We start from the raw sequence: 27,819 nt of genomic DNA, 5'->3' as shown, positions 1-27,819 counted from the left end.
CCCTGCCCCTCCCCCCACCCCGCTGTACACTCAAACTGCGTATTAACATTAATTTTCATCATTACTGAGAAAAAATCCAGTTATGATTTTGGTGCACGAACAGTTATCGAACATAACCTCGAACAGCCGAATTTTTATCAAATTGTTCGTGTTCGCCGAACGGCTCGAACACCGCCCAAAACAGCTCGAATTTGAGATTGGCGAACAGTTCGAGTAGAACAACGCTCATCTCTAGTCTTTACCTACGTTTATCTACATTCATTTACCATTTCATTCTCCTCTGACCACAAAGAAAATGCTTGAACGTTATAGACAACCCATTTAAGGCTGTGTTCACACTACTCCTAAACCCTTCTATTTGTAAGAAAAGAGCAACAGAAAGCAGCTGGGGACGGATTCATTAGACATACACCAGCAGAGCCTGAATGTTTTCACTGATTATAATGACATCCATCAGCTGTCAAGTTTCCCATCATATTTCCAACCTAAGCTCTTGTTCTTATAAGTTCATACTTAGGCCATCTGCTCAGTGCTTCTCTCTACCCTCAGGCTATCTCCTCAATGCTTTCTTCCCTTGGCCCATCTCCTCAGCATTTCTCTCTGCCCTCAATAGTCTCCTCAGCATTTCTATTTGCCCTCAGACAGTCTCCTCAGAATTTCTCTTTACCCTTAGGCTGTGTGCCCACGATGCGTTTTTCAAGCGTTTACGCTGTGGAATTTCCGAAGCGTAAACGCTTGGGAAACGCTTGGTAAACCTTCCCCCATGGTCTCCAATGCAATTCCGCACTTTCAATGCCCATGCTGTGGATTTTTCTGCAGCGTTTATGCTGCGCTCAAAAATCCGCAGTATGTCCATTAATTTTGCGGAAGCGCTGCGTTTTCGCCGCCATTGACTTGCATTAGAACGCGACAATTCCGCAAGACTGCATCTGTACTTGCGTAATTGGCGCGTTCTATTGTGCAGATGGTACCCGGTTGTGGAGGACAGGAGACTCTCCTCCACACCCAGGTACCATAAAAAAAAGAATAAAATAAAAAATAAAGATTATATTCACCTTCCGACGGCCCCCGGACTCCTTCTCTCTGCTTGCCGACAGATTGCGCAGGACTGAAGGACCTGCGCTGACGTCACAGTCATGTGACGGCAGGTCTTTCAGTACAGCGTACCGCGATCTTCCGGCAGCCAGGAAGGAGCGCAGCAAGTCTCGGGGGCCATCGGAAGGTAAGTATAGGTTTATTTTTTTATTTTTAACCATTCTCTCGGGTCACACTATATAAATCCATGCCGTTTGCATGGATTTATATAGTGTGACCTAGTTGTCACAAGCACTTTTCCAGTGATGCTAATTGCTTGGAAAGTGCTTGTCAACCCGCATGCGGAAATGCCAGTGAAGAACGCTTCATTTCCGCATGTCCCTGGCAGGAAAACGCATGTACAATCCGCATGCGTTTTTTTCTGCCAGGGAGATGCAGAAACGCTCAGGAAAAAATCCTGAGCATTTCTGCATCATGGGCACATAGCCTTAGAAAGTGTCCTCTGCATTTCTCTTTGCCCTCTGGCAGTTTCCTCCTCATTTCTGTTTGCCCTCAAACAGTCTCCTCAGCATTTCCATTGCCCTCCAACAGTCGCCTCAGCATTTCTCTTTGCCCTCAGTAGTCTCCTCAGCATTTATCTTTGCCCTCTAACAGTCTCCACAGCATTTCTTTTTGCTCTCAGACAGTCTCCTCAGCATTTCTCTTTGCTCTCAGTAGTCTCCTCAGCATTTCTCTTTGCCCTCAGTAGTCTCCACAGCATTTCTTTTTGCTCTCAGACAGTCTCCTCAGCATTTTTCTTTGTCCACTTTGCACTTTATTAATTCATCTATAGAGTTCCATCACCTTTTATCTATCATTACACTATTGTAATTTTAGAGAATATACTGATTTCTATTTTGAGACCTGTCCACTACATTTTGGGACCCCTTTGCTTGATTTTTAAATTTAGTTTATATATCTGAAATATAAAAAAAGCTTCAATTATTTTAAGAATTTTAGTGTCTGTGCCTTCTTGTATAGGGATTCAGTATCTCTGGTAGTGTTTTTTCATTTGTATGGTAAAGTAGTGGTAAGTACCCAAAACTAGTATCAATAAAAATATGGATGTTATTTCTTTGGAAACTATTTTTTCGGATCATCATCTTGATCCTCAGAAGCTGCCACCCTTATTTCTGGCGCATTTATTTATTCTGGGATAGGACACTGTATATCCTTAAGATCTGATATTATGCACTCGGATTCAGAAGCCCTTTCTTTTAACTTCTGAAGATCTTGTCTAAAAATTGTGAGGTCCATCTTGAGGTCACCCACTTTGGAGACTAACATGTTTTAGCAGTTATTAATTGCAGCTAGAATTTCAGAGAATTTTTAGTTCACTTGAGTGAAAGAGGGTGGTCTCATGCATGGAGAATGAGGAGGAGAAGGACTAGTTAAATTCTCAAATAGAGATAGGAAGGAGACAGGGAAGGGGAACTACCAGCCTCCTCAGGCCTGGAAAATTAAGCCAATCCACAGCACAGAAGTTCTGCAAATATTAACTGAAGTTAATAGCACCCTACTTATATGATGTTTAATATATCTTTAGTGCTTATTTAGACTGCACACTTCAACTGGTAGGACCTGTGGACTCAGGACATGTGATCCTGATGACATCATCACACATCCTTCTGCACTTCAATGTTGCTGCCTGCTTATGATTGGTCAGTGTCATAAAGAGTATAGAAGTACATGCCCCCAATGAAAAATATGTAGTAACACCCAATTGGACTTAATTAAAACCTTAATGACCGCCGTAACGCATTTTTACGGCGGTCATTAAGGGTACTTATTCCACAGCGCCGTTAAAAAGCGGCACTGCGGAATAAGTGAATAGTGCTGCCCGGCGGCGGCGATTCCTGCATGGGTCAGCTGTGTGTGACAGCTGACATCCCACAGTATCATCCGCGGCCAGTCTCGATGCCAATCGGGGCTGATTAACCCCTTAAATACCGCTGTCAATCGTTGTTGCGAAAAGTTGTTACAAGGGGGTCTTGCGATAATCACGGGTCCCGATGGTTACCATGGTACCCAGAGATCATGTGATGATCCCAGAGTACGGTAGCCTGTGAGATCCAGCAACATGCTGGATCTCACAGGCAGAGTCAGTGAGTCAGACATGACTCACTGACAGGTCTCATGCACTGCAGTACAGAGGAACTGCAGAGTATGAGACCAGCAATAAAAGTGAGAATTACACATGTCCCCTAGTGGGACTTAGTCAAAAAGTGAAAAAAAGTTAAATAAAATATGTAAAAAAGTAAAAAAATACACAAAAAAGTGCACACAAATCACTAAAATCCGTTTCGCCGTTCAAAACGCAGCGTTTGTGATAAAACAAAAATAAACCAAAAAACATACACATAATTGGTATCGCTGCGTCCGGAACGACCAGCTCTTTAACCCCTTTACCCCCCAAGGTGGTTTGCACCTTGACCAGGCCAATTTTTACAATTCTGACCACTGTCACTTTATGAGGTAATTACTCTGGAACGCTTCAACGGATCCCCCTGATTCTCAGAATGTTTTTTCGTGACATATTGTACATCATGATTGTGGTAAAATTTGTTTGATATCACTTGCATTTATTTATTTGTGAAAAAAATGGAAATTTGGTGAAAATTTTGAAAATTTTGCAATTTTCGAAATTTTTATTTTTATGCCCTTAAATCAGAGAGATACTGTATGTCACACAAAATAGTTAATAAATAACATTTTCCACATGTCTACTTTACATCAGCATAATTTTGGAATCAAATTTTTTTTTTATTAGGGAGCAATAAGGGTTAAAAGTTGAGCAGCGATTTCTCATTTTTCCCACAAAATTTACAAAAACATTTTTTTCGGGACTACATCACATTTGAAGTCACTTTGAGGGGTCTTTATGACAGAAAATACCCAAAAGTGACCCCATTCTAAAAACTGCACCCCACAAGGTGCTCAAAACCACATTCAAGAGCCTTCAGGTGCTTCACAGGAATTTTTGGAATGTGGAAGTAAAAAATTAACATTTAACTTTTTTCACAAAAATGTTACTTTAGACCCAATTTTTTTTATTTTCACAGGGGTAACAGGAAAACATCGACCCCAAAAATTTGTTGTGCAATTTCCCCTGAGCACACAGATACCTCATATGTGGGGAAAAAAACACTGTTTGGGCGCATGGCAGGGTTCGGAAGGGAAGGAGCGCCATTTGACTGTTTGATTGTAAAATTTGCTTGAATAATTAGCAGACACCATGTTGCGTTTGGAGAGTCCCTGATGTGCCTAAACAGTAGAAACCCCCCACAGGTGACACCATTTTGGAAACTAGACCCTTCAGGGAACTTATGTGATTGTGTGGTGAGCACCTTGAACCCCCAGGTGCTTCACAGAAGTTTAGAACATTGAGCTGTAAAAATAAAATTTTCACGTTTTTTCCACAAAAATGTTTTTCAGCCCCCAATTCCCCAATTTTTCATTTTCATAAGGGTAACAGGAGAAATTGCACCATGCAGTTTGTTGTGTAATTTCTCCTGAGTAAGCAGATACCCCATATGTGGGGGAAAACCACTGTTTGGGCGCACGGCAGGGTTCGGAAGGGAAGGAGCGCCATTTGACTTTATGATTGTAAAATTTGCTTGAATAATTAGAAGATGCCATGCTGTGTTTGGAGAGCCCCTGATGTGCCTAAACAGTGGAAACCCCCCACAAGTGACCCCATTTTGGAAACTACACCCCTCACAGATTTTATCAAGGGGTATAGTGAACATTTTGAACCCAGAGGTATGACACAGAATTTGATAACATTAGGTCATTATATTGAATAAGTTATCATTAGTCTTGAGCGCAAGTGCTTGCTACTTGAGTTTGCATCGGGTACTCAGGCATGCACCATGTATCGTGCGTGCTCGAGTGACATGCTCGAGTCCCCGCCCGCATGTTTCACGGTTATTAGACACCCAAAACAAAACATGTGGGGATTGCTCGTGCATGGCAGGCTATCCCCACGATGTTTTTTTGGCTGCGAAGCATATGGGGCAGAGCGCCCAATGCAAACTCAAGTAGCGAGCACTATTCGCCATATTGTCATCTTCTTTTTTTTACTTTTGAAAAAAATGCCAACCCTAACCCCAACCCTAGCCCAACCCTAACCCCAACCCTAGCCCAACCCTAACCCAAACCCCAACCCTAGCTCTAGCCCAACTCTAACCCTAACCCCAACCTTAACCCTAACCCTAGCCCAACCCTAGCCCAACCCTAACCCTAGCCCAACCCTAACCCCAAACCTAGCCCAACCCTAACCCCAACCCCAACCTTAGCCCTAGCCCAACCCTAATCCCAATCCCAACCCTAGCCCAACCCTAACCCTAACACAAGCACAACCCTAACCCTAGAGTTTATTTTTTACGCCGTTCCTCATGCGGTATAAGTGATTAGATGACTTTATTCTTCGGGTCGGTGCGATTACAGCGATACCAGATTCATATTGGATTTTTATGATTGACAGCTGTCTCACACTAAAAGACACTTTTTTTTTTTTTCTAGCCATATTTTAAGAGCGAGAATTTTTCCAGATTTTGGCTGACTGAGTCATGTGATGGCTTGTTTTTAGCGGGATGAGTTGATGTTTTTATTGGTGCCTTTTATTGGTGCCATTTTCAGGCACGTGACATTTTTTGATCGCTTTCTATTCTGATTTTTGGGAGGCAGAATAAACAAAAAACAACAATTCAGGAATTGTTCTTTTTTAATTTTTTTATTCTGCTCCACGTGTGGTAAAATTGATAAGGTAGCTTTATTCTTCGGGTCAGTACGTTTACAGCAGTACCACATTTATATAGTTTTTCTATGTTGTGGCGCTTTTACACAATAAAAGCTATTTTCTAGAAAAGAAAAATTTTTTGCATCACTTTATTCTGAAAGCTATAACTTTTTTATTTTTCAGCTGATGGAGCTGTATGGTGGCTTGTTTTTTGCGGGACTAGATGACGTTTTCAGCGGTACCATTTTTATTTATATTCGTCTTTTTGATCACGTGTTATTCCATTTTTTGTTTGGCAGTATGATGATAAAGCATTGTTTTTTGCTTCGTTTTTCATTTATTTTTTTTACCGTGTTCACTAAAGAGGTTGACTAGTGGGACAGTTTTATAGGTCAGGTCGTTCCGGATGCGGAGATACCAAATATTTGTACTTTTATTGCTTTTTTTTCATAATATTTATTGATGGGTACATTATATTTTTATTTTTGGTGGATTATTATTATTATTTTTTTAATATTCTTACAAAAACATTTTTTTTTTCCATTTTTAACACTTTTTGGACTGTTATTCTGTGTCCCACTATGAGACTTTCATTTGTTTTTATTCTGATCGCCTGATCGCCTGTATAGCACACACCATCCCTGTGCTATACAGTCTGTCAGCGCTGCAGATGCAGAAGATACTTTGGTCATGCACTGCCATGACCAAAGCATCTTCCTGCTGTCTGGTGACCCAGATGTTGTCATGACGACATTGGGTCATCATGGCAACATCCGGGATGCCGCGGCAGACAGCGGTGGACGCAGGCAGGAGAGGTGAGTATCGCGATCACCTCCCCTTGCCACCACAATGCTGCGATTGACTTCGATCGCAGCATTGCGGGAGTTAATGTGCCGGAAGCGGTGTGAGACCACTCCCAGCACATAGCACCGGGAGTCAGCTGTGACAATCAGCTGACACCCGGCGTAGATCGCGCCCGCACAGCCTGTGTGCGGGCGCGATCGCCATGACATACAAATACATACCTGGCTCTTAAGTCCCAGGGCGCAGATATGTATTAGTATGTCTTGGGCTTTTAAGGGGTTAAAACTGTCTCATTATTTAGTCTGTTTGGCGAATGCCGTAAAAAAATAAAAATAAAAAACTCGCCGAAAATGACGCTTTTTCATTTCCAAACCTCCCCGCAAAAAACAAGCCATAGCATGGCTAATTCGACAAAAAAATGAAAAAGTTACATTTTTCAGAATGTGTAGGATGCAAAATCAAGTTCTTTTTTGTAAAATACTGTTTTTAGTTTGTAAAAATACCAAAGCATAAAAAGAAATATATAAATCTGGTATCACTGTAATCGTACCGACCCGACGGACAAATCGGTCTTATCACTTTTACCAAACGGCGAACGGCGCAAAAAGTGAAAAAATAAAAAAAATAACTGAATTGCTGGCTTTTGTTCATTCTGTGTCTGAAAAATCTGAATAAAAAGTGATCAAAAATTACTATGTTCCCCAAAATGGTACCAAAAAATCTGCAACTTGTCCCGCAAAAAATAAGCCATCATACAGTGCTGTTCACCAAAAAAAAAAAAGTTACAGCTCTCAGAATATGGCGACGAAAATAACTACTTTTTATTAAAAAAAAAAGCATTTTTACTGTGTGATGGCAGCAAAACCTAAAAAACCCATATAAATCTGGTATCGCAGTAATCGCACCGACCCGAAGAATAAATCCGCCTTATCACTTATACCGCACGGTGAACAGAGCAAAAATAAAAATAAGAGCTATTCTAGTACTGCTGTCTATTTCTTCATTCTGCCTCCAAAAAAATTGGAATAAGGCTCGATTTACATTTATCCTGCCCTCCCCGCTGAGCGCTTATGTCAGGGTTTCCGTGTAAATTCACCAAAACCGCAATTCAGACAAAAAACCCACTCACTTATGAGATCGATGGAGACCCTTTGTAATAGAAGGAGAAAAGTCTTTCAGAGAATCAGTGCGAGATGTATGTAATAAGGAGAGAGAGCGCCATCTGGTGAGCATTTCAAGTTTGGACGCTGGACCCGGTCAGGTGACCTCAAGCAGAGGATTTCAAAATTTAACGGTCGAGTGCGCACTGCCTGAGGGGATTTCGGCGCCAGACACAGGGAGAGACGTGACGCAGGCCGGACGCGCTGAAGGAACCAGCGAGAGAGACCGGGGTGAGACAAGACTTGTGGCTGGCGGTGAACGAGTGCGGGATTCAGCGTCCCGGTCCCTTGGATGTCACAGTAACGGAAGAGGACCGGGACTTGGATACGACATTAAGGAAATGTACAAGACCCTCCTACCCACGCCGTGGTAAACCGCCCCGATTGACAGGGCAAAGAGAGGATAGAAATGAGTCGTGCTGGAGAGATCACGTCAGCAAAAGCCGACGAGTGTCATCACTGAACAGGGCTGTCACTTCAACCGCTCCCTCACGGTACCGGGAATAATCGGGTTTAGGGTATCAGGTTGGGAGGGGACGGGTGAGGTGGAACAAGCCAAAAGGGATCTAACTGACTTTATCAGAAAAAGACTTAAAGGCCTAGCGAGAATAACTAGGGCCCGCTAGGGCCATTTGCAGAACCAATGGACTTCAGTGATTAATCCCATATTTGGGCTAGATACAGTATTTTAGAGAAGGATTTTTATTGCTATTGTTATTGCTATTGTGATGTATTGTGTGTTATTGCTATTGTTATTGAAATTGTGATATTGTTCTCATTACTAACCCCTGTTGCAATCCCTGTCAGCTTTGTTTTATATATATACATATATAAATTATTTATAGCTGTTTGACTGCCCTCATTTTGTGACTCTGCGCGTTGCATTCTGACACCTGCATTACACCTTTGCACTGGTCTCTGTTCTGGCGGTGTGCCATCATTTTAGGCTTTTTTTTCAGCGCACAAGTGTGGATGACCACAGATCTGTGCACGCCTAAAAGGATGGATACCACCGGAGCAGACACTAAACGGACTGCAAAGTGTCTACATCTGTCTCTCTGTGGTGGGTGGTTCCATTGGGGGTTTCGTCTGAATCACATTTTTGTGGGATTTACACAGAAACCTCGTCGTAAGTGCTCAGCGTAGACTGGCGATCCAATTTTATTCTGGAAGCAATCAAAAATTATGTACCCCAAAATGTTACCAATAAAACCCCTACTTTATCCTACACAAAACCAGCCCCTCTCAGGTACGTCATCTGTCCCTGGGACTATGGGGGGTCCCATGTTACTGGTAGAACAAAGACTCTGAAAAAGCGACATGGCTCCCACCCCCGGAAATAAAATCCAGTGAATTCTGTGCTCCCAAATTCAAATGACCCCTCCTTCTGAGCCCCACTGTGGCTAAACCGTTGTAAGCGGCCACATGTTTGGCATTATTGTAGTGGGGAGAGCACTTAACAATTTACTGGATATGTGTCACCAGGAGAAATGTATGGGGGCACTACACTTTATGGGGGCACAATGTATGGGCACTAAATTGGCATATTTGGAATTCTCCAGATTAAAGCCTGGCATGGATGTCACATAATAGTCACTGCAGCAGTAGATGAATTCATTGAGATGTGTAATTTATACAATGGGGTCACTTTTGGGGTTTTTCTGCTGATCTGGCAACTTAGGGACTCCGCAAATGTCCCCCACAAACTATTCTACCAAAATCTATGCTACAAAAGCCAAATAGTGCTCCTTCCTTCTCAGCCCTGACGTGTGGCCTAACAGTAATTTCTGATGACATATGGGGCATCATCACGTTTGGGAGAAATAGCATAACAAATTGTGGGGTCCATTTTCTTCTATAATCCATTGCAAAAATTACAAATTTGGGGCTAAAACTACATTTTCGTGAAAAAAAATATGAAAATTTTCAGTATGTCGACCTAATGTTATCAAATTCTGTGTAATACCTGTGGGTTCAAAATGTTCACTATACCCCTGGATAAAATCCTTGAGGGGTGTAGATTCAAAATGGGCTAACTTGTCAGGGATTTCTACTGTTTAGACGCATCAGGGGCTCTCAAAATGCGACATGACACCCGCAGACTATTCCATCAAAGTCTGCGTTCCAAACGTCACTCCTTCCTTTCCAAGCTCTGTCGCGCGCCCAAAACAATAGTTTTTCTTTACATATGGGGTATGTCCGTACTTGAGCAATTGCACAACAAATGTTGGGGTCTGTTTTCTCCTGTTACCTTTGTGAAAATATGAAAATAAAAAAATTGGGGCTAAAAGTACATTTTTTGTGGAAAAAAATTTGATTGCTTCATTTCACGGCTCTACGTTATAAACTTCTGTGAAACACCTGGCAGTTCAAGGTGCTCACCACACATCTAGATAGGTTCCCTGAGGGGTCTAGTTTCCAAAATAGGGTCACTTTTGGGGGGTTTCCACTGTTTAGGCACATCAGGGCCTCCTCAAACATGACATGGCATCCGCTAATTATTCAAGCAAATTTTACATTCAAAAAGTCAAATAGCGCTCCTTTCCTTCCGAACCCTGCCATGCACCCAAGAAGTGTTTTTTCCCCACATATGGGGTATTGGCTTACTCAAGAGGAATTGCACAACAAATGATATGTGGCAATTTCTCCTGTTACCCTTATGAAAATGCAAAATTGGGGGCTGAAAAACATTTTTGTGGGAAAAATATGAAAATTTTATTTTTACCGCTCAATGTTATAAACTTCTGTGTAGCACCTGGGGGTTCAAGGTGCTCTCCACACATTCAGATAAGTTCCCCAAAGGGTCTAGTTTCCAAAATGGTGTCACTTGTGGGGGGTTTCCACTGCCCAGGCACACCAGGGGCTCCCCAAACGCGACATGGTGTCCACTAATTATTCAAGCAAATTTTACTTTCAAAAAGTCAAATGGTGCTCCTTCCCTTCCGAACCCTGCCGTGCACCCAAACAGTGGTTTTCCCCCACATATGGAGTATCAGCATGCTCAGGAGAAATTGCACAACAAATTTTGTGGTCCATTTTCTCTCGTTACCCTTGTGAAAATAAAGAAATTGGGTCTGAAGTAAACATTTTGTGAAAAAAAGTTAAATGTTCATTTTTTCCTTCCATATTGCTTCAGTTCCTGTGAAGCATGTGAAGGGTTAATAAACTTCTTGAATGTGGTTTTGAGCACCTTGTGGGGTGCAGTTTTTAGAATGGTGTCACTTTGGTTTCCTCAAAGTCACTTCAAATGTGATGTGTTCCCTAAAAAAATTGTTTTGTAAATTTTGTTGGAAAAATGAGAAATCGCTAGTCAGCTTTTAACCCTTATAACTTCTGAACAAAAAAAAATTTTGGTTCCAAAATTGTTCTGATTAAATTAGACATGTGGGAAATGTTATTTATTAACTATTTTGTGTGACATATCTCTCTGATTTAAGGGCATGAAAATTCAAAGTTTGCCAAATTTCCATTTTTTTCACAAGTAAATGCAAGTCTTATCAAAGAAATTTTACCACTATCATGAAGTACAATATGTCACAAAAAAACATTCTCAGAATCAGTGGGATCCATTGAACCATTCCAGAGTTATTACCTCATAAAGTGACACTGGTCAGAATTGTAAAATTTGACTTGGTCATTAAGGACATAATTGGCTCCGTCCTTAAGGGGTTAAAGTTAATTCATTAGGTGCCAAATATTTGATTCCTAATTGAAAGGAGGCAGCACGATGGCTGAGTGGCTGGCACTGTGGCTTTGCCACTCTGGGTTCAATTCCCACTAAGGAGAACATCGGCAAGAAGTCTGTATGTTCTCCCTATGTTTGCGTGGGTTTCCTCTGGGTAATCCAGTTTTCTACCACATCCAAAGACATACTGATAGGGAATGTAGATTGTGAGCCCCAGTGGGGATGTAGGGGATCAGCCCTTACCAAACATTGAATACACTGTGGCTTTAAGAAACCATGCTACCCTCTGGGTTCTCTGCTTTTGGACTAGTCGCCCCCCCACTTCTTGGTCTGTGCTGGGAGAGGGAAATGAACCAGGAAGCAGAGGGACCTTGTGTGTGTGTCTGAGGGAGCAGAGAGGCTCCCGCCTGTTCCTGATAAAGAGAAACTATAAAAAGAAACTGTAATTCTCTGGAAAGATAGGAGCGCGGACTTTATCAAGATTTGTTGTGAGGACTGTGTCAAGAGTAGAGAAATCCATCCTATTTTGAAGAACGTTTTCCCTGAAGGCTGCTGACCTGAGGTAACACACAAGACAGAGTACCAGCCATTTTACCTCAGTGAAACTGAAGCAAGGTTTGCCTGCTTGCAGAAGGAAGAGATCCAATATAAAAGGAAAGGTCTCGAGTGACATGATACTGCTCGATTACATCACAAACAAGGTGGCCGCCATCTGCGTCTGATCTGCACAACAGTGAGTGACTCACCAGTGGTGAATTGTGCTAGGGTTTAGTATAGTTTTCTTTAGATAGGACGCTGTAGCAGTGTGCCCGATAAGTGGAAAGCCAGATAAGGGACTAGCCTAGAGTAGGATGTGAAATTTGATGTGTACTGTTGTATTGAGCTTTCACTGCCATAGCTGGAGCATAGGTCTGTGACTCGATTCAGCTATTTCATCCTGTATTCATGTTATTGATATTGTCATTGTAAATACTGTTATTCTCACTTCCCGGCATATAATCCCTTTATACATAATAAAGCCTGAGTTTTGTTTCAACCTTCTCGTCTGCTGTGTCGTACTTGAATACTGCCTTGTAGTGTTCTTTGGACACCGCTACAAGCGGCGCTGCGAACAGGGTAAAATATCAGAGATGGAGTCGGCCGACAGCAATGTGTCTAATGTGAGTACCGCAGGTAATGGTGGAACCCCTGCAAATCCCTCCCTATAAGCACATTGTTTAGTGTTCAGCCCAAATTTGATGGCCAAAATATGCAACTGACAGACTGGGTCACCAGATTGCAGAGCGCTGCCAAGATTTATAATGCCAGCCCAGAACTACAAGTTGAAATTGCTCTGGCCGCCCTGGAGGGTGAGGCGCGCAGAAATGTTTTCTTGCAACCGGAAGTGACACAACGCACCTTAGAAGAGATGGTGAAGTTTCTGGAAGAGATATATGATGATACAGCTAGTGCAGGGCATCTCCGGGCAAAATTCTTCTATCGCTTGCGGCGAGAAGGGGAGGGAGTCTCCCAATACGCCACAGCGTTACAAGAAGTACTCGCAGAGGTACAAAAGAAAGAGGCAAACGGAGTAGGTGGCATGGGATCTGTAGACCGGATACTATGAGAACAATATATTCTGGGATTCTACAGTACTTCCCTGAGACAGGTTCTGCGTGAGTGAGAAAGAGTGGATTCGGCCTTAAGTTTCCGACAAATATTAGTTGAAGCGGTGGCCCGAAGCAAAGAAGACAGCTGTGCCTTCGTAGTGGTGCGTACACAGGTCGTCACAACTGTCGGGACCGGAGGGAATGAAGAGACTGTGTTCAGGGTGGTGCAGGGTCTGCAGAATTCCCTCATTATTATGCAAGAAAAACTGACACAAACGGATGGGAGCTGGCTCTGCCGCTGAGATAACATACTCGGCCCTAGCAGACCCTTATCGGACCTACCCTCGGGCTCCTGAACCTGGACCTCCCTACGCTAGTCTGTTGAACCCTTACGGTCCCTTGCCTACAACTTCTGTGGGTTGGCTGTGTTACCCAGACCCTCAATATCAGCGGTCCCTCGGCCTGAGCTACTCTACCCGAGGCCCCAGCGTCCTTCACTGCGACCAGCTGGTTGGATGTCAAGGGCACCTCCCGCACGCGGACGAAGAGAGGGACATTAGGTTGCACAATGCTGGCAATGTGGAGGAGAAAAACACTTCACTAGAGAGTGTCGGAGTGATTTGCAGGGGTATTCACAGCCGCCGTTAAACTTCCAGCCCACTCAGTAGTGGGGCGTACTGCAGTTGGGGTAGAAGGACAAACCACCCAGCACAACTCTGAACATCTGGTTGCACACTGTCCCATTCTGCTAGCTGAGTTTGAAGGAATCCCAGTGGACTGTTTGGCGGATACCGGGTCGCAAGTGACGACTATGTCCAAGTCGTACTTCAATCTTTATTTTCAGGTGATGGCCAAGCCAGAGCGGGAGACGCTAGTTCAGGTGACAACGGCTAATCAGCAACCGATCCCAGTCATGGGGGTCGTGTGGATGAACATGCGGTTATGTGGACAAGATGTGGGAAGAAAGGGCATCCTGTTGGTCCCCGAGCCATTTAAAGAAGATGTACCTGTGATAATGGGAATGAATAAATGAATATCCTGCAGGAGTTAGACCAGATTATGTTCACTAAATGGGGGCCTGGCTATTGGAAACAGGCCACCTCACATAAGCCCACTCAGAAAGTGTTTCAACGGCTGATCCACGTTTGTGGGACAAAGAAGAGCGTCCCAATACACCAGTCTGTGGGAACTTTCCACAACCTTGTTATGGAGGTGGCTATTGAATCGGTGGGCATATTTGAAATAGTTCAGAACGTCTTGGTAGCCCGGACACTGGCAGTGGTCCAAAAAGGGAGAGTACCCATCTGGGCCATGAATATGGAGCAGAGAGAAATCCATTTACCCCCGAGAGCGGAACCGGCTAGGGTGTACTTACATCGAAGTGAAGTGTTGAGTCTGAGAGAAATGACCCTGGCCCCAGTAGATGATGCAGTCTGGACACTGGCCGTCACGCCGAAGAGAAGAAGATACCGACTCCAGAATGGAATGGACCTGCCCTCCTGACCCTGATGGGGGTGGATGTGAAAGCTCTCAATTCAGAACAGATACAAGCAGTAGAAGCAATGCTGTGAAAGAATCAGGTCGCGTTCACCTGTCACGCCTATGACTTTGGTTACATGGACGCCATCACCCATGAGATACCGATGGGACACACTTCTCTGTTTCGAGAAAGATATCAACAGATACCCCCTAAGCTGTACCAAGAGGTGAAGTCCCTGCTAAAACAGATGCTGGATTCGGGAGTGGTGCAGAGTAGTCAGAGCCCATGGGCAGCCCCTGTGATGCTTGTCAAGAAGATGGATGGAACCCTTTGTTTCTGCGTGGACTACAGGCAGTTGAACGCGTGCACCATGCGAGACTCATACCCCTTGCCCCGTATTAAAGAGTCCTTGATGGCCTGGGAAAAGCGAAATACTTCTCTACTCTGGATTTAGCTAGCGGGTACTGGCAAGTACCGGTGGCAGAAAAGGACAATGCGAAGACAGCATTCATACTCCCCATGGGACTGTTTGAATTTAATAGGATGCTGTTCGGATTATCCAACATGCCGGGGACGTTCCAGCAGTTGATGGAGAAGTGTTCGGGTGACCTAAACTTTGGAGCTACTCTGATCTACCTGGATGCCATCATCGTCTACTCTGCTCCTTTTCAGGAACATCTGGACAGACTTGGGCAGGTGCTCGGATGATTACAGGCCCATGGCCTGAAGATAAAGCCGAAGAAGTGTCATCTTTTCAGGAAGGAGATCGAGTACCTCAGGCACAACGTGTCTCAGGATGGAGTCTTGCCTTCCCAAGCTAAAGTAGCTGCGATACAACAATGGTCAGCACCTAGAACCCTACAGGAGTTAAAGACGTTCCTCGGATTGACGGGGTACTACCGGCGGTTCATCAAAGACTATACGAAATTAGCGGGCCCTCTGCACGAACTGCTGAGGGGGACTGTTGAGGGACCAAGAAACCAGGGCATACCCTGGGAGCAAAAACAGGAGGAGGCCTTCCAGACACTGAAAGACGCCCTAACGTCAGCCCCCATCTTAGCCTATGCAGATTTCGACCAGCCGTTCCTCTTATACACGGATGGCAGTCTTCATGGACTAGGAGCAGTCCTCTCACAGATTCTCTGATGGGTATGAAAGAGTCATCACCTATGCCAGTCTGGCCTTGAGGGATACGGAGTGGAACCCCCACAACTATAGCTCCTTCCGGCTGGACCTCCTCACCCTAATATGGGCTATGACGGAGAAATTAGCAGAGTACCTGATGGGAGCCATGATCCAAGTTCAAACGGATAACAACTCATTGGCCCATATGGACACTGCCAAGCTGGAGGCCCTGGAGCAGTGCTGAGTTGCTCGTCTTGCAAAATCTGATTTCTCTATTCGCTACCGTTCTGCCACGGAGAATACCAATGCTGATGGATTGTCAAGAGTAACCTCCGAGACTCCAGGTGAAGACCATGATGATCACCTAGAAGAAGAGGAGATCCCAGATTTCCCCAAATTCACACCCATCACAGTAGTGGCACAGTCAAATGGGTAGGATCAACCTATACCCAAGTCACTGGGAAGGACTAACAAAGAATTTGGTCAGGTCCAAGATGAGTATGCAGGGTTGAAGCAAGTGAAAAGCTGGGAAGTCCAAGGAAAATGGCCTGACAAGGAAGAAAGAACTATGCTAGATCTCAAAACAAAGTCTGTGATACGCCAGTGGGATAGATTGAACGTTAAAGAAGCCGTTTTATATCACAAGTGGCAACAGCCTGCGGACTTAGAGGCGAGATGGCAAATACTGTAGTAGTCCCTGGAAGAGTGTCATGAGAAATTGCCAAGGAAGCTCATGAGTTTGGGGCTCACTTCGGGCCGGGGAAGACTTACAAGTGGCTGCAGCGTTACACATATTGCCCTCGACTGGAGGAGACGGTTGAAGAAGCGTGCCGACAGTGCCGAATGTGTGACCTCACCAAAAGCACAGAACAGAGGGCACCCATACTGACCATACAGACCAAAGAACCACTTGAAGTGTTGATGATAGATTACCTCATCATGGGACAGTCAGCTAGAGGCCCACAGTACTGCCTGTTCAAGACCGACCACTTTTCCAAGTTTGCGGGGGTCACCCCAACTCGGGACCAGACGGCTGAGTCAGCTGCATGAGCTGTCTGTCACGATTTCATCCGGGTTTATGGGTGTCCGAAGCAGATTCATTCAGTCCAAGGAGCGTGTTTTCAGGGCAAAGTGATGGAGGAATTGTACCGACTGTACGGCATCGAAAGGTCCCGGACAACCCCATTGTCACGGGTGTGTCAGAGGTGACAGACAGTCACCCTGTAATGGTTTGCAGGAGATCTCCAAGTTTGGCAATGCAGACAGCTGCCTAAATAGGAGGCTGTGTTTAGGACCCAGCGACTACCTCCCTTTAGTCTGGGCGTATATACACCTGGTGTGTCTAGGTGGGCGTCGCCAGTTATACTCATTTCTACTTGGAACTTGGCTGAAGCAGCATCATGTCCTTTCTGGAGTCTTGAGGCCGTGTGACCTGTTGGAGTTCTTCTAAAGCTGAGTTGTTGTTCCCCTGTGTTGTCTTCCCCTTTTGTCTTTAGAGTGCTAGCGGAGGTTGACTAGTGCTCATCTCCTTCCTCCCCCAGTTTTAGCTTTACGCTAGGGATAGTAGGGCGAGGCACGTGATCGGCGACAGCTGCGGAGGCTGTATAGGGACGTTAGGGGGAGACAGAGTGACGCTAGTCCAGATTAGGAGGTCACTCTTCCCCCTTTCCCTAGTGTCTGGGGGCTCCCTTTCCCTTTCCCCTCTGTGTTGCACTCACACCTGGCGTGACATTATAACCAGCCGAGCACGTTTTGAAAAAAAAAAAGGAAGCAAAAACGACATTTGACAACGACAACGACAAGATTGACATTTAGTTTTGTTTTCTTTGTGTCTTTTTGGACGTTCACCTTTTTTTCCCTTACTCCCTTTAGTATGGGATCAGTTGCAGAGCTTGCAGAGCAGTTCCGCTGTCTGTCTCTGGAGTTGATTGACCTCCGCTGTGAGGTTCAGCAGCGGTTACAGGCCGCCAATGTCTCTGCAGGTAGGCCTGTCCAGCCTGAACCCAAGGTTGCCCTCCCGGACAGGTTTTCAGGAGGTAGGGACAAGTTTTTTGTGTTTAAGAAGACATGCAAATTGTACTTCAAAACTTCATCCCTACTCCTCCGGTAATGAGGAGCAACGGGTTGGTATTGTGATCTCTCTACTGCAGTGCGATCCTCAGTCATGGGCGTTTTCGTTACCGCAGGACTCAGTTTGTCTCCAGTCTCTGGAGGGGTTTTTTGGACCTCTTGCCTTCATCTATGAAGACCCTGACCGAGTCGCTTTGGCTGAGTCTAAGCTACGTCGCCTTCAGCAGGGGATTCGGTCAGTGGAAACGTACAGTTCGGAATTCTGTAGATGGGCAGCGGATTCCAAATGGAATGACTCAGTCCTTAAAAGTCAATTTTGTGAGGGGCTTACTGAAAGTTTGAAAGATGCCTTTGCTGTATATGATAACCCTCAGTCCTTGGAGGCTGCCATGTCTTTGGCCATATGTCTGGATAGACGGGTGAAACCTTCTTCTCCGCGGCCTTCTTGTCGGGGTTGTGTACCTTCGCCAAGAGAGCGATCTGGGGGTGATCCAGTACTGGGGGAGGTGGAGGAACCTATGCTGTTAGGGGGTGTCTCTACATCATACATCTCCCGGAAGATTCGCAAGAAAAAAGGCATATATTTTTTTTGTGGGAAAAAGGGACACTTTGTTGGGATCTGTCCTTCAATTCCTAAACAAAAAGAGACTTGATTAACTCTCGGTAGTCTGGACTTGGATAAACAAGGGGTGCATTTGTGGCCAAACTGCAGTTCCCACTTTGTCCTGACAGCAGAGGTGGTGCTAGAGAGCAAAATCTAAAAAATTTCTGTGTTTGTTGACAATGGAGCCGAGGTCGGCATGGTTGATGCTGAATTTGTGTAAACTCATGGTCTCGCTTGCTGTGCTTTAGCTGAACCTATTCCCATCCTTGCCATTGACTCGGCACCACTTGCACAGAAAGCATTTACTCAGATTGTACATAATGTAAAACTGAGGGTGGGGTCAGTTCATTTTGAAATCATCCCTTGCTATGTTTTGGAAAATCTCCCTACTCCAATTGTTTTAGGTATCCCCTGGTTTGTTAAACATAATCCGTTGGTGGATTGACAAGCCAGGGAGATTACTGAATGGGGAGATTACTGCCATGGGAACAGTCTGAATGTTTCTATTGCTGCTGTCTCTACGGGGAAACTGCCTGCTTTTCTGTCTGGTTTTGAGAACGTTTTTTCTGAAAAGGGGTGTTAGGATTTGCCTCCTCATCGTGCTTATGACTGTCCTATTAACCTGACCCCTGGAGCTAAACTACCAAAGTCCAGACTATATAATCTTTCTGGCCCTGAGAGACAAGCCATGAAGGTTTTCATTGCGGAAAGTCTGGAGAAGGGACATATCAGACCCTCATCTTCGCCCGTGGTGGCAGGGTTCTTCTTTGTGAAGAAAAAAGATGGCGGTTTATGTCCCTGTTTAGATTTCCGGGAATTAAATCAAATTATCATCCGTGATCCATACCCTCTTCCTCTGATTCCTGATTTGTTCAGCCAGATTGTGGGAGCTAAGGTATTCTCCAAGTTGGATTTAAGGGGAGCCTACAATCTGCTTAGAATCAGAGAGGGGGACAAATGGAAGACAGCGTTCAATACCCCGGAAGGTCATTTCGAGAGTCTGGTTATGCCTTTTGGTTTGACCAATGCACCTGCGGTATTCCAGCATTTCATAAATTATATTTTTCATCATTTGGTGGGGAGGTTTCTGGTGGTCTATCTGGACGATATTTTGGTTTATTCACCTGATTTTGAGACCCATCGGGGGCATGTTAATCAGGTGCTCCAGATAGTAAACCATAAACTTTATGCCAAACTAGAAAAATGTATTTTTGCTGTTCAGGAGGTGCAGTTTTTGGGGTACTTGTTGTCATGTTCAGGTTTCCGGATGGATCTGGAAAAGATCCGTGCAGTCCTTGACTGGGAACGTCCCGAGAACCTGAAGGCCCTACAACGTTTTCTGGGCTTTACTAATTGTTACAGGAAATTCATCCAAAATTACTCGGTGGTAGTGAAACCCCTTACTGACTAAGAAGGGGGCTGATTTTTCCAACTGGTCGGAGGCTTCCCTCCAGGCTTTTTCTTCCTTAAAGAATCATTTTACCACTGCACCTATTCTCAGTCAGCCCGATGTTTCTCAACCCTTTACTGTGGAGGTCGATGCTTCGGATTTCGGGGTTGGGGCTGTGTTGTCTCAGAGTTCGTCCCCTGGTAAATGGCGTCCATGTACCTTCTTTTCTAAAAAATTGTCTTCGGTTGAGAGAAATTATGACATGAGTAATAGGGAACCTTTGGCGATCAAATTGGCGTTCGAGGAATGGCGACACTGGATGGAGGGGGCTGTTCATCCTATTACTGTTATTACTGACCTTAAGAACCTGTCATATCTCCAGTCAGCAAAACATCTCAACCCTCGGCAAGCCAGATGGTCCCTGTTTTTTACTAGGTTCAATTTTGTTGTCACTTTTCGTCCAGGGGTCAAAAACGTCAAGGCTGATGCTTTATCCCGGAGCTTCCCTGGTGGTGGTGACCATGAGAACCCTGCCCCGATATTACAAAAAGGGGTAGTTATTTTGGCTCTTTTTCCTGAACTGGAGGGTGAGGTGCTGGAGGCTCAGGGGGACACCCCTGCCTCCTGCCCTTCAGGAAAGTTATTTGTACCACCTGATCTGTGTCGTAAAGTAATCAAGGAACATCATAACTCTGTGCTTGCTGGGCATCCAGTTGGTAAAGCAACCATGGACCTCCTCTCTCATCGTTTTTGGTGGCCGGGGTTGCATCGGGATGTAATTGAACGCGTAGCTGGTTGTAGTATTTGCGCGCGTTCTAAGGTTTCACACACCCGTCCGTCTGGTACTCTTCTTCCGCTACCTATCCCTAGCAGGCCATGGACACACTTGCCCATGGATTTTATTATTGACCTACCTGTTTCTGCAGGCAAAACGGTGGTTTTGGTAGTAGTAGATAGGTTCAGTAAAATGGTTCACTTCGTCGCTTTACCTGCACTTCCCAATGCTAAGGCACTTGCTCAGGTGTTCATAAATGAGATTGTGAAGCTTCACGGGGTTCCCTCCGATGTGGTGTCTGATCAGGGGACCCAGTTCGTTTCCAAGTTCTGGAAGGCATTCTGTTCTCGACTTGGGGTGCAGGTGTCCTTTTCCTCTGTCTTCCACCCTCAGTCGAATGGTCAGACCGAGCGGGTCAATCAGAACTTGAAATACAAAAAACAGAGGCGCATCCTGAGAAGTAATAAACAGGTCTGTATGACATCTCCTCTCTGAGATTCTCCTTGCTACCTAGCGCTCCGTTCCTGACCATAAATTGTTTGTTTCAAAATCAGAACTTGGAGACATACCTCAGGTGTTTCGTCTCCAAAAATCAGGAGGATTGGGCATCCTACTTACTGCTGACAGAATTTGCCATCAATAATCATCATCAAGAACCCACTGGCAGATCACCGTTTTTCTGTGCATACAGTTATCATCCACAGTTTGGTACTTTCAGTGGGGGGAGGAGCTTCAGGAGTTCCTGAAGAGGAACGGTTTCGTCGCTCTCCTCGGTGTGGCAGGGTGTTATGTGTAATTTGAAGACCATGGGTGACAGGTATAAACATATGGCTGGCAGAAAACGCTTGCCAGGTCCAGACCTGAATGTGAATGACTTTGTGTGGCTGTCTACAAGAATATAAAATTGAAAGTTCCTTCTTGGAAACTGGGACCTAGGCTTATTGGTCCCTTCAAAATTACCGCCGTTATTAACCCAGCAGCATTTCGTTTTGAACTTCCTCAGGCCCTTAAGGTTCACAATGTGTTCCACAGGTCCTTACTCAAAAGGTACGTAGAACCTCTTGAGCCCTCACCTCTATCACCATCCCCAGTAATGGTTGATTATAATTTGGAGTTCGAGATTTCGAGGATAGTAGATTCTCATCTCCAACGTCATTCTCTGCAATACTTGGTGCACTAGAAAGGCTATGGTCCGGAGGAGAGGACATAGGTTTGACAGATAGTCGCCCTGCAATAGTTTGCAGGAGATCTCCACGTTTGGCAATGCAGACAGCTGTCTAGATAGGAGGCTGTGTTTAGGTCCCAGCGACTACCTCCCTTTAGTCTGGGTATATATATACCTGGTGTGTCTAGGTGGGTGTCACCGGTTATACTGATTTCTACTTGGAACTTGGCTGAAGCAGCATCACGTCCTTTCTGGAGTCTTGAGGCCGTGTGACCTGTTGGAGTTCTTCTAAAGCTGAGTTGTTGTTCCCCTGTGTTGTCTTCCCCTTTTGTCTTTAGAGTGCAAGCGGAGGTTGACTAGTGCTCATCTCCTTCCTTCCCCAGCTATAGCCTGAGGCTGTATAGGGACGTTAGGGGGAGACTGCGTGATGCTAGTCCAGATTAGGAGGTCATCTCTTCCCCCTTTCCCTAGTGTCTTTGCTCTTCCCCTCTGTGTTGCACTCACATCTGGCATGACTCTCTGTGTTGCACTCACACCAGGCGTGACACCCATATCACCCCCAAGGGAATGGGGCCAGTGAGTGCTTCAACCGCACTCTGCTTCAAAAGTTAAGGACATTAGAAGAAGAAAAGAAGACGCATTGGCCTGACTATGTACACGAACTTGTCTGGACCTATAACAATTGGGTCCACACCACTACGGGGTATACCCCATACACATTGCTATTTGATAAAGCCGGCTGAGAAATTAGTGAGTTAAATATGTAACAACCAGAGGATCTATTCGAATGATCTACAACCTCCTGGGTGAAAGAGCATAGGCGATGACTTCAGACTATCCGCCGGCTAGCAGGCCAGCGATTGCAAGAGAAGATGCATAGCAACCAACCGCCAATTCAGGAAGCTCTGCTCCAGCCAGGAAACCGAGTGCTGTTACAGGAAAAAAGCCCCAAAGGGAAGCTGAGCGGACGTTGGGAGGTACAAACATACAAAGTGATCAAGAGAGTGTATCCCAATGGTCCAGTGTACGAAGTGCAAGCTGAAAATGAGGAGTCTGGTCGGAGAACTCTGCATAGGAATATGTTACGACCATGCCGCTCTGAAGAGACTACATCTGTCCCAAGAGTTGCTCCTCCTGTTCCTTCATCAGGACCAGTTTTCCTGGATAGTGACTGTGTTGAAGACTGGTGGACTAATCCTGAGTCTACGGAAGGTCCCCAGTCTGAGGAAGTTGACATTCCCACACGGAACCATTGCCAACTCACAAAAAGGAGTAACCCAAGGATCCAGGCAAACCTTCAGCTGTAGAGGACAGTCCTATGCCTGCTATGCCAATGGAGGACAGTGGAACTCTGGAAATCCATTAGGCCTAATGCAGGGATTCCACAAGACAGGTACAATGCTGATCAGTTTATTTGGTCCACTCATATTGTAATGAAAGTGGTCCTGTGATATATACTGCTGCATAATGCCTTTATTCCTTTCAGAGCTATACAGCGAGGCCGATGACGGCCATATTTAAGTGGGGAGGCATGTAGGGGATCAGCCCTAACCAAACATTGAATACACTGTGGCTTTAAGAAACCATGAAAATGATCTTGCTGCGGAATACACAGTTCTTCTTCTTGAACCATGGAAGGAAGTGCTGTTTGAGAAACTCAACATACATTATGGAGTTCATCTTTACCCCTTCAGGGATCCTAAAAGGGCCGACAATCTCTCTCCCCATGATTCCAGCCCAAAACATTACTCCACCTCCTCCTTGTTGGCGCCGTAGCCGTGTTTGCATGGGGTGTCCATCAACCAGCCATCCTCCACTCCATCCATCTGGACCATCGAGATCATTTCATGCATGATAATGCCCCGTCTCATGCTGCACATAACACATCTGCATCTCTAGCTGCTATGGGCATAAAAGGGGACAAACTTATGGTGTGGCACCCATGCTCCCCTGACCTCAACCCCATTGAGAACCTCTGGAGCATCATCAAAAGGAGTGTCTATGATGGCGGGAGGCAGTTCACATCTAAGCAACAGCTCTGGGAGGGTATTCTGTCCTCATGCAAAACAATTAAAGCAGAAACCATCCAAAACCTGACAAATTCAATGGACGAGAGAGTTCAGAAGCTCCTTTCGAACAAGCGGTCTTATGTGCAAATGTAACATCACCTAGAATAAAGTTTTGAGTTGAAAACTGTTTGATTTCAGTTTGTAATAACCTGCTAATGCTTATAATTTCAAAAATGACCATTTTTTTGTTCTTTATTAAAATGAAAAGGTTGAAAACTCTGCTGTGCATAATAATTTGGAACATGCATTTTGAGTGCAGTTTGAGTTTTTTATTTTTATAAAAATATACTGTTATCATAGGCAGTTTGTACAAAAACCTTTCAATTGTACTCTAATATTTATTTGACTGGAATATTACAATGACTGCAATTCATATAGGTAATTTGGGAAAATCTGAGAAAATATTATTTGCATAATAATTTGGAACACAGTGTAATCCCTTTATACATAATAAAGCCCGACTTTTGTTTCAACCTTCTCGTCTGCTGTGCCGTACTTGAATCCTGCCTTGCGGTCTTCTTTGGACACGGCTACAGGGACACTGCCAATAATGTCTGTAAAGCGCTGTGGAATATGATAGAGCTAAATATGCAAAGCATAATAAATAAATAGTAAATAAAAAACCTTTTTATTCAGCTCTTCAACCACAATTACATGTTGTGTCCAGTTCAACATGAAAAATGTGCTCAAAGATCCTCTTTAAGGAATAGAGACACATTTGGGGACAGTTGTCTTTTACTTAAATGCATGGAAGTAAAGCTAAATATCATATTTGCAATTGGATCCAATTAACCCCTTCATGATAGGGCCATTTTCCATTTTTGCATTTTCGCTTTGTGCTCCCCTTTTTCCCAGAGCCATAACTTTTTTATTTTTCAGTCAATATGGCCATGAGAGGGCTTATTTTTTGAAGTTGTACTTTTGAACTACACCATTGGTTTTACTATATCGTGTACGGGAAAATAGAAAACAAAATTCCAATGCGGTGAAATTGCAAAAAAAAGTGCAATACCATAGTTGTTTTTTTTTTTACCATGTTCACCAAATGCTAAAAATGACCCGCCACTACGATTCTCGATTCTCCATGTCATTATGAGTTTGTAGATATCAAACATGTATAGGTTCTTTTTTGTTTAAGTGGTGAAAAAAAATCCAAAATTTATTTAAAAAAAAAATGGTGCCATTTTCCAAGACTCGTAGCGTCTCCATTTTTCGGGATCTGGCACCGGGTCGGACTTATTTTTTGCGCACTAAGCTGACGTTTATATTGATACCATTTTGGGGTAGATCCGATGTTTTGATCGCCCAATATTGAATTTTTTGTAATGTTGCGGCGTCCAAAAAAACGTAATTCTGCCATTTTTTTTCTAATTATGCCGTTTACCGATCGGATTAATTATTTTTATATATTGATAGATCGGGCGATTCTGAACGTGGCGATACCAAACATATGTTGATTTGATTTTTTTTTGTTGTTTTATTTTGAATGGGGCGAAAGTGGGGGTGATTTAAACTTTTACATTTTTTTATTTTTTAATATTTTTACAAACATTTTTTTTCTTTTTGCATGCTTCAATAGTGTCCATGGGAAACTAGAAGCTGCGATGATCTGATCGCCTGTGTGTAGAAGAAATACTCTCTTGCTATGAGCACTGACCACTGGGCGGCACTCATAGCAATCTGCAATGACAACCGCAGGGGTCTCCTGCAGACCCCGAGTTGTCATGTCAACCCATCGGCGACTCACGGTCATGTGACACGGGTGCCGATGGGCGGAGCCAGTGACGCGCTTCCTGTAAGCATAAGTTAAATGCCGCTGTCAGAGATTCATAGCTCATTCAACTAGTTAACAGCCTCGGGTGGATCGCGATTCCACCCACGGCTGTTAGGGGCACATGATAGCTGTACAGATCAGCTGTCATGTGCCCAGAAAGGTACGGGCCCAGCTCCCTAGCCCGCACCAAAGGGAGGTTGATGTTCCATTGTTTGACTTTTACAAACTCTTGTTTCCCTGCATGTTTCAGGCTACAGAATGAGTTCAATGATGATTCATCTGTCCTACTTCTGATGGAAAAGTTAGCAACTCTTTTATCTATAATTCTTATAACTCTTTTTATGACCTCAAAGTTTTGCTTAAGGCTGTGTGCCCACCATGCATTTTTCAAGCGTTTACGCTGCGGAATTTCCGCAGCGTAAACGCTTGGGAAATGCTTGGTAAACTTTCCTCCATGGTCTCCAATGCAATTCCGCACTTTCAATGCCCATGCTGCGTATTTTTCCGCAGCGTTTATGCTGCGCTCAAAAATACGTAGCATGTCCATTAATTTTGCGGACACGCAGCGTAATCGCCGCCATTGACTTGCATTAGAACGCGCCAATTCCGCAAGACTGCATCTGTACTTGCGTAATTGGCGCGTTCTAATGTGCGGATGGTACCCGGGTGTAGAGGAGAGGAGACTCTCATCCAGACCTGGGTACCATAGAATCTGTAAAAAAAAGAATTTAAAATAAAAAATAAAGTTTATACTTACCTTCCGATGTCCTCCCGGACTCATGACATCACATGACTCAATGACGTCACCACAGGTCCTTCACACCGCCGCGAGGATTGCAAGAGACCGGACGCAGCAGAGATGACACCGGGCAGAAACTGGAAGGTGAGTATAATCTTTTTTTTTCATTTTTTACCATTCTTATTCTTTTTTTTAACTATTACTTGGTCACACTATATAAATCCATGTCGGTTGCATGGATTTATATAGTGTGACCAACTTGTCAAGCACTTTTCCAAGTGATGCTCAAAATCGCTTGGAAAACTGCTCGAAAAAACGCATGCGAAAACGCATGTAAAAACGCTGAAAAAAACGCTTCTCTCTGGCAGAAAAAACGCATGTAAATCTACATGCGTTTTTTTCTGCCAGAGAGAGGCAAAAACGCTCTGCATCAAATCTGCTACGTGGGCACATAGCCTAATTGTGTTCATAAGTCAGCACTAGAGCTTAGAAAAAGTCAGATAAAAGAGTAACAAATTTTCTTGCCAGGACGAGCTTGCTGACGAATTCTCAGATAACTCATTCTGCAGCCAACAATAGTCATTGTGACCTAGAGTTTATGGAAGGCAAACTGCAATTTTTTTTAAGGAAACTCAATTGTAAAAAAATATATTTTTGCCCTAAAACATACACTTAAGTAATAGAAACAAATTCCCCCAAAGATGTCCAGGTTTAATTCTGATTTTAAACATGTGGTTTAATCCCAGTTTTGCACAATATAAAATGTTAAAAAAAAAGAGAACAAATAGAATAACTGTGACAGCACTTGTTTGTGGAAGGCAATGAAAGAGCTTTTGTTGGCTGCACACGTATCTAATAAGATTTACTACTATACTTAAAGGTAAGCTAAGCAGCATGTGTACGTGTGCTTATGTTTACATGATTGCCTATTGAAGTATTTGTGTCTTCTGTCAACAGATTCTGCTTAACTGACTGTATCAATAATGGATTAGTCAACGTGAACACTAGCACTTCTCATTTATTATGTAACAGTACATGTAACTGTTGTCTTGCAAACTAATGAAGAATTGATGATAACATGTAGACAGGTGTTTAAACAGTTCTTAAAAGTCCTACACGTCATAATGCTTTGTACGGAGCTGCAATGATGCAAAATGAAGAAACTGGGACACCTTACTGTGACTCTGGTCATTGTCAGCTATTTCTTTTAAAGTGGTTGTTCTTTGTTCTCAGGCATGAATGGTTTTAAAATAATAAACAGAGAAAGTCATACTCATCTTGCAGCAACCCCCACGGATTCAGTTCAGGTCACACCAGAGGTCTATCATTTTTGGAAGCAGTATCTGTTCCGTTCACATTGGCTGCAATTGGCTGCAGCGGTCAGTTCACTAGAACAGCCCATCATCTGTTTCTCTGACATTCTCTTCTAGTCACCTGAAAGTTCTATTGGACAACCTCTTCTCAATTATCATATTCCCCCATGTAAAAAAAGACAGCTTTACTCACCTCCAGTTCCAGTGACGATGGCACCAGGGCTTGCCTGACCTTCTTCTGTCATATGAGCCCTGCAGCCAA

Source organism: Phyllobates terribilis, unplaced genomic scaffold (genome assembly GCF_046119375.1).
Source record: "Phyllobates terribilis strain yellow unplaced genomic scaffold, ASM4611937v1 Scaffold_11__3_contigs__length_659146591, whole genome shotgun sequence".
NCBI classification, from domain to species: Eukaryota; Metazoa; Chordata; class Amphibia; order Anura; family Dendrobatidae; genus Phyllobates; species Phyllobates terribilis.
Note: the sequence above shows the minus strand (reverse complement) of the source record.